The sequence below is a fragment of the Chlorocebus sabaeus genome, chromosome 1 (assembly GCF_047675955.1).
Source record: "Chlorocebus sabaeus isolate Y175 chromosome 1, mChlSab1.0.hap1, whole genome shotgun sequence".
Classification (NCBI taxonomy): Eukaryota; Metazoa; Chordata; class Mammalia; order Primates; family Cercopithecidae; genus Chlorocebus; species Chlorocebus sabaeus.
In genome coordinates, this window is record NC_132904.1 from 49,855,758 (window position 1) to 49,863,152 (window position 7,395).

Consider the following 7,395-nt stretch of genomic DNA (forward strand, 5'->3'; position numbering starts at 1 on the left):
ATATTTTGTGCTTCCTTCAGGAGCTCTTGTAAGGCAGGCCCGTTGGTGACAAAATCTTTCAGCATTTGCTTATCTGTAAAAGATTTTATTTCTCCTTCACTTATGAAGCTTAGTTTGGCTGGATATGAAATTTGGAATTGGAAATTCTTTTCTTTGAGAATGTTGAATATTGGCCCCTGCTGTCTTCTGGCTTGTAGGTTTTCTGCTGAGAGACTCGCTGTTAGTCTTATGGGCTTCCCTTTGTGGATAACCTGACCTTTCTCTCTGGCTGCCCTTAACGTTTTTTCCTTCATTTCAACCTTGGTGAATCTGACGATTATGTGTCTTGGGGTTGCTCTTCTCGAGGAGTATCTTTGTGGTGTTCTCTGTATTTCCTGAATTTGAATGTTGTCCTGTCTTGCTAGGTTGGGGAAGTTCTCCTGGATAATATCCTGAAGAGTGTTTTTCAGCTTGGTTCCATTCTCCCTGTCACTTTCAAGTAATCAAACGTAGATTTGGTCTTGTCACATAGTCCCATATTTCTTAGAGGTTTTGTTTGTTCCTTTTTATTCTTTTTTCTCTAATCTTGTCTTCTCGCTTTATTTCATTAAGTTGATCTTCAATCTCTGATATCCTTGCTTCTGCTTGATCAATTCAGCTATCTCTCCCTGGATATTACAAACCATGTTATAGGGAGGTGGACGCCCCCCACGATACGGGGAGTAATATCACACCCCTCTCCCCACCCTGGATATTGCAAAACATGTCATGGGGGTTGGACACCCCCCGGTGATATGGGGAGTAACATCACCCCCCTTTCCCCCCACTGGATATTATTAATCATGTCACAGGGGGGTAAACACCCCCATGATATGGGGAGTAATATCACACCCCTCTCCCCCCTTGGATATTATGAACCATGTCATGGGGGGTGGACACCCTTTGCCATATGGGGAGTAATATCACCCCCCTCTCCCCTAACTGGATATTATGAACCGTGTCACAGTGGGGGAAAAATCCCCCATGATATGGGGAGTAATGTCACCCCGCTCTCAGCCCCTGAATGTTATGAACCATGTCACAGGGGGGTGAACATCCCCCACAATAGGGGGAGTAATATCACCCCACTCTCCCACCCCCTGGATATTACAAGCCGTGTCACAGGGGGGTAAACAACCCCCATGATAGGGGGAGTAATTTCACCCCCCCTCCTCCCCCTAAATGTTAGGAACCATGTCACACGGGGGTGGACACCCCCCATGATGTGATGTAGGGAGTAATATTACCCCCCTCTCCCACTCCCAATATTACCAACCATATCATGAAGGGTGGACACCCCCCACAATATGGGGAGCAATATCACCCCACTCTTCCCTGCTGGATATTACAAACCATATAACAGGGAGATGCAGACACAAGGCATTAACGATATTTTGAATAATATTATCTTTCCCTTTGAACATTATGAACAATATGACAGAGGGGTGTACACCTCCTGCGATATTGGGAGTACTGTCATCCTCTCCCCCACTGGATATTAGGAACCATATTACAGGGGGATGTATTCCCCCTTCAAGATTGGAAGGAAGATCATACTTGCCCTCCCTAGATATTTGAAACAATACCATAGGGGGTTGTACACTTTTACGATATTGGGAGTAATATCATCCTTTCTCCCCCTGGAAATTAGGAAAAATATCACAGGGGTGGTGTACATCCCCTGAGATATTTAGGAAAATATTATCCTCTCCTCCCCTCAATATTAGGAACAATATTACAAGGGTGGTGTAAAGTACCTGCCAAATTGGGAAAAATACTATCCTCTCTCTCCCGTGTATTAGAAACAATAACACAGGGGGAATGTACACCCACTGCCATATTGGGAATAATATCATACTTGCCCCACCCCCCGGAAGTTAGGAACAATATCACAGCTGCGGGGGAACACTTTTACGACATTGGGAGTAATATCATACTCTCTCCCCCTGGAAATTAGGAATAATATCACAGAGGTGGTGTAGACCCTCTGCAATATTTAGGATAATGTTATCTCCCCCTTCGATATTAGGAACAATATTAGAAGGGAGGTGTAAATTATCTGCCAAATTGGAGGTTATACTCTCCTCTCCCTCCCTGTATTTTAGAAAATATAACACAGGGGAAATGTACACCAGTACAATATTGGGAGTAATATCTTCCTCTCCCCACCTGGATATTAGGAACAATAACATGGGCGGGGCGTACACCCCTCTCGATATTGAATGTAATGTCATCCTCTCCCTCCCTCTTTATTACGAACAATATCCCAGGGGGGTGTACAACCCCTGCAATATTGAAAGTAGTATCATCCATTACCCCAAGGATATTAGGAACAACATCACAGGGGTAGAGTACACCTGCTGCGATTTCGGGAGTAACATCATCCTCTCATTGCCTGGATATTATAAACAACATCACAGGGGGGTGCATACACCCTCCGATATTGGGAGTAATATAATCCTCTCCCTCCCTATATATTAGGAGCAATATCACAGGGGGTGGTGTAAACTTCTTGCGATATGGGAAGTAGTATCACTCCCCTCTCTTGCCCTGGATATTACGAATGGTATCACAGAGAGGTGGACACCCTTTGCGATATGGGAGTAATATCACCCCCCTCTCCAGCCCTGGATATTATGACATATCACAGGGGGGTGGACACCCTCTGAGATGCGGGGAATAATATCACCCCCTTCTCCCTTACAGGATATTATGAACCATATCACAGGGGGTGGACACCTCCCACGATATTGGGAATAATATCATCCTCTCCCCCCTGGATATTAGGAACAATATTATAGGGGGTTGTACACCTCCTGTGATATTGGAAGTAATATCATCCTCCTCCCCATGGATATTAAGAACAATATCATAGGGGGGATGTACACGCCCTGTGATATTGGGAGTAGTAATATCCTCTCTACCACGGGATATTAGGAACCATATAAGGGGGGTGTGTACAATCCCTGTGGCATTGAAAGTAATATTCTCCTCTCCCCCTTTGGATATTAGGAACTATATCATAGGTAGGGTATACACCACCCGCGATATTTGGAGTAATATCATCCTCTCGCCCCATGGATATGAGAAACAATATCACAGGGGAGGTGTACACCCCATGTGATATTGTGTGTAATATCATTCTTCCCCACCCCCTGCAATATTGGGGTGTAATATCATTCTCTCCCTTCCTGGGCATTATGAACAATATCACTACTAAGTGATATATTAGGAGTAATACATCCATATGATATTATGATGAATATCACAGGGTGTACACCCACTGTGATATTAGAAGTAACATCTCCCTAAAATATTAGGAAGAATATCGTACACCCATTGTGACTTTACAAGTAATATCTCCCAAAAATGTTACAACTAATATCGCAGGGTGTACACTCTCAGTAATATTAGGAGTAATATCTCCCTAGAATATTACAAATACACATGGTGTACACCCACTGTGATATTAGGAAGACTATCACCAGGTGTACACCCACTGTGACTTTAGAAGAAATATCTCCATAAAATAATACAAAAATATCACAGTGTATACAGTAATATCTCAGAATATTACAAATAATATCACAGGGTGTACACCCACTCTGATATTAGAAGTAATATCTCCCTAGGATATTATGAATAATATCACAAGGTGTACACACACTGTGATAATAGGAATAATACCTCCCTAGGATATTACAAATAATGTCACAGGCTATACACCCACTATGACATTAGGAGTAATATCTCCCTAGGATATTACGAATAACATCACAGATTTTACATCCATGGTGTGCACCCACTGTGATATTAGGAGTAATATCTGCACAGGATATAACAAATAATAGTACAGGGCATACACACAAGGTGTACACCCACTGTAATATTAGGAGAAATATCTCCCTAGGATATTATGAATAACATCACAGAGTGTACACACATGGTATACACCCTCTGTGGCATTAGGAACAATAACTTTCTAAGACATTACGCATAACATCACAGAATGTACACACATGGTTTACACCCACCGTGACATTAGGCGTAATATCTCCCTTGGATATTACGAATAACACCAAAGGGTATACACACATGGTGTACACCACTGTGATATTAGGAGTAATTTCTCCCTAGAATATTATGAATAACATCACAAGGTGTTCATTCATAGTGCACACCCACTGTGCTATTAGGAGTAATATCTCCCTAGGATATTACAAATAATATCACAGGGTGTACACCCACTGTGATATTAGAAGTAATATCTTCCTAGGATATTACTTTTCATATAAAAGGGTGTACATCCACTGTGATATTGGGAGCAATATTTCTCTAGGATGTTATGAATAATATCATGGAGTGTACGCCCACTGTGATATTAGGAGTAATAATTCCCTAGGTTATTATGAATAATATCACAGGATGTACACCCACTGTGATATTAGGAGCAATATCTTCCTAGGATATTACAGATAATTTCAAAGGATGTGCACACATGGTATATATCCACTGTGATATTAGGAGTAATATCTACCTAGGATATTACAAATAATATCACAGGGTGTACACCCACTGTGATATTAACAGTAATTTTTTTAGGTTATTATGAATAATATCACAGAGTGTACAAACATGGTGTACACTCACTGTAATATCAGGAGTAATATCTCCGTAAAATATTAGGAATAATATCACAGGGTGTACACCCACTGTGATATTAGGAGTAATATCTTTGTAGGATATTACAAATAATATCACAGGGTGTATGCCCACTATGACATCAGAAGCAATATCTCCCTAGGATATCAAAAATAATATCACAGGGTGTACAACCTCTGCATCCCGGGTTCTAAGGGATTCTCCTGCTTCTGCCTCCTGAGTGGCTGGGATTACAGGTGCCCACCACCATGCCTGGCTAATTTTGTATTTTCAGTAGAGATGGGATATCACAGTGCTGGTCAGGCTGGTCTGAAACTGTTGACCTCAGGTGATCCACCAGCCTCGGCCTTCCAAAGTGCTGGGATTACAGGTGTGAGCAAATGTGCTCGGCAAAGAGTTATATATTAAATAAATTTGGAAACATGGTTCCCATATTTGAGTATGCATTTACTTTTATGAAGAAATTATGTCAGAAAACCTAAGGATGATAATAAATATGAGAAGTAACTGGCATGTAAAAAGGTCTTTTGATTAAGAACTATAAGGTTCGATTTCATTTTTAGATAATGTGATCCTAGCTCTTGTATAGTGCTTATAAATATTCTACATCAAAGGAATTCTACATCAAAGGAATTTGTAGCAGTGCCAGAATAAAATAAAGTGTATTTCACTGCTTCTTAATTTTTAAATTAGAATGAGTTTGTTTTCTTAGAGAGAGAAGAACATTTTTTTTTTTTCTGAGAAGAGTAGGCCATATTTTACTGAGATCTTGGATTTGTTACATATTATGTTTTGGTCTTCTAACATTCTCCAGTGGATTTTCTCTAAAGTATGTATGCACAGAAAGACTTGAATAGCAAAAAAGTAAATCATGTAATTCTGAGATTTTTGGGTTTGTCACAACTGAGAAATATTGCTGAGGGTGTATGATCCTCAAGTGTGAAAATGTTCCTCATGAATTGCTTGCATCCAAAATATACACACGGCATTAAGTGCTGGTTTTTATCTTTTGTTTTTCCAATCCTTTTTTCTTCTCAAGGTGTCCAAGTCACACAGAACCACAGAATCTCACAGGTGTCTCAGAATTCCTTCTCCTGGGACTCTCAGAGGATCCAGAACTGCAGCCAGTCCTCGCTGGGCTGTTCCTGTCCATGTGTCTGGTCGCGGTGCTGGGGAACTTGTTCATCATCCTGGCCGTCAGCCCTGACTCCCACCTCCACACCCCCATGTACTTCTTCCTCTCCAACCTGTCCTTGCCTGACATCGGTTTCACCTTGGCCACGGTTCCCAAGATGATTGTGGACATGCAATCGCATAGCAGAGTCATCTCCCACGCGGACTGCCTGGCACAGATGTCTTTCTTTGTCCTTTTTGCATGTATAGATGACATGCTCCTGACTGTGATGGCCTATAACTGATTTGTGGCCATCTGTCACCCCCTGCACTACTCAGTCATCATGAATCCTCACTTCTGTGTCTTCTTAGTTTTGGTGTCTTTTTCATCAGCGTGTTGGATTCCCAGCTGCACAGTTGGATTGTTACAATTCACCTGCTTCAAGATTGTGGAAATCTCTAATTTTTTCTGTGACCGATCTCAACTTCTCAACCTTGCCTGTTCTGACTGTGTCATCAATAACATATTCACACATTTAGATAGTACTATATTTGTTTTTCTTCTCATTTCAGGGATCCTTTTGTCTTACTATAAAATTGTCCCCTCACTCTAAGAATTCCATCGTCAGATGGGAAGTATAAAGCCTTCTCCACCTGTGGCTCTCACCTGGCAATTGTTTGCTTATTTTATGGAACAGGCACTGACGTGTACCTGACTTCAGCTGTGTCACTATCCCCCAGGAATGGTGTGGTGGCATCAGTGTTGCACACTGTGGTCACCGCTATGCTGAACCCCTTCATCTGCAGACTGAGAAACAGGGGCATTCAAAGTGCCCTGTGGAGGCTGCGGAGCAGAACAGTCTAATCTCATGATCTGTTCTGTCCTTTTTCTTGTGTGGGTTAGAAAGGGCAACCACATTAAATCTCTACATCTGCAAATCCTGCCCCCTTCCTCACATTATTTTTGTTGCTTGATGGCTTTTATTCCTTTCCACATTTCCTATGTGAATATTGCTTTCTTTGTTATGCCTTTAACTGGAATGGGTGAGTATTCTGGGATCCTTTGTTTAGCATAAACCTCATGACTGAATCCTCTATATCTAGGTGGCCTCCTTTAGTTTCTGAGCAATAACCCTGTTGTCCAGGTGGAATAACAACCATCTTTTTACATACAGGAAGTCCTCACTTCATTTTGTAATTCCCTGAAAATTGACTTTCTGGAAACAATGTACAGCAGGTCCTCCAATACCATTGGTTTGTTCAAAGTTGTCTAGTTCTAATGTTGATGAGGAATACATTGGCTTCATTCTACGTAATTTTGCTTAAAGGTGCAGTTTTCAAGAGACTATCAAAAATGTTAAGTGAGGAATACTGTATACATCAAATTCACATCCTTTCCCACAGTTCATGTGGAATTCCTTTATAAACTGCTTCTAGGGAATCTATTTAGGCAGGTTATGTGTAGAGATCCATGTCACCGCTCCTCAATCTTGGCTTTGACTGAAATCACCTGGGTAGCTTACAAATGAGGAGGCCTGAGTCTCATTATTTAAGATTCTGATTTACTTGCACCTGTGTGGGCATGCAGATTTTTTTTTTTTT

At 41.3% G+C, this 7,395-nt stretch overlaps 1 pseudogene; it reads left to right on the top strand.

The window, feature by feature from the left end:
• Positions 1-2,208: 2,208 nt before the first annotated feature.
• Positions 2,209-6,658, top strand: LOC119624211 (olfactory receptor 7E24-like; annotated as a pseudogene).
• The last annotated feature ends 737 nt before the right edge of the window (positions 6,659-7,395 follow it).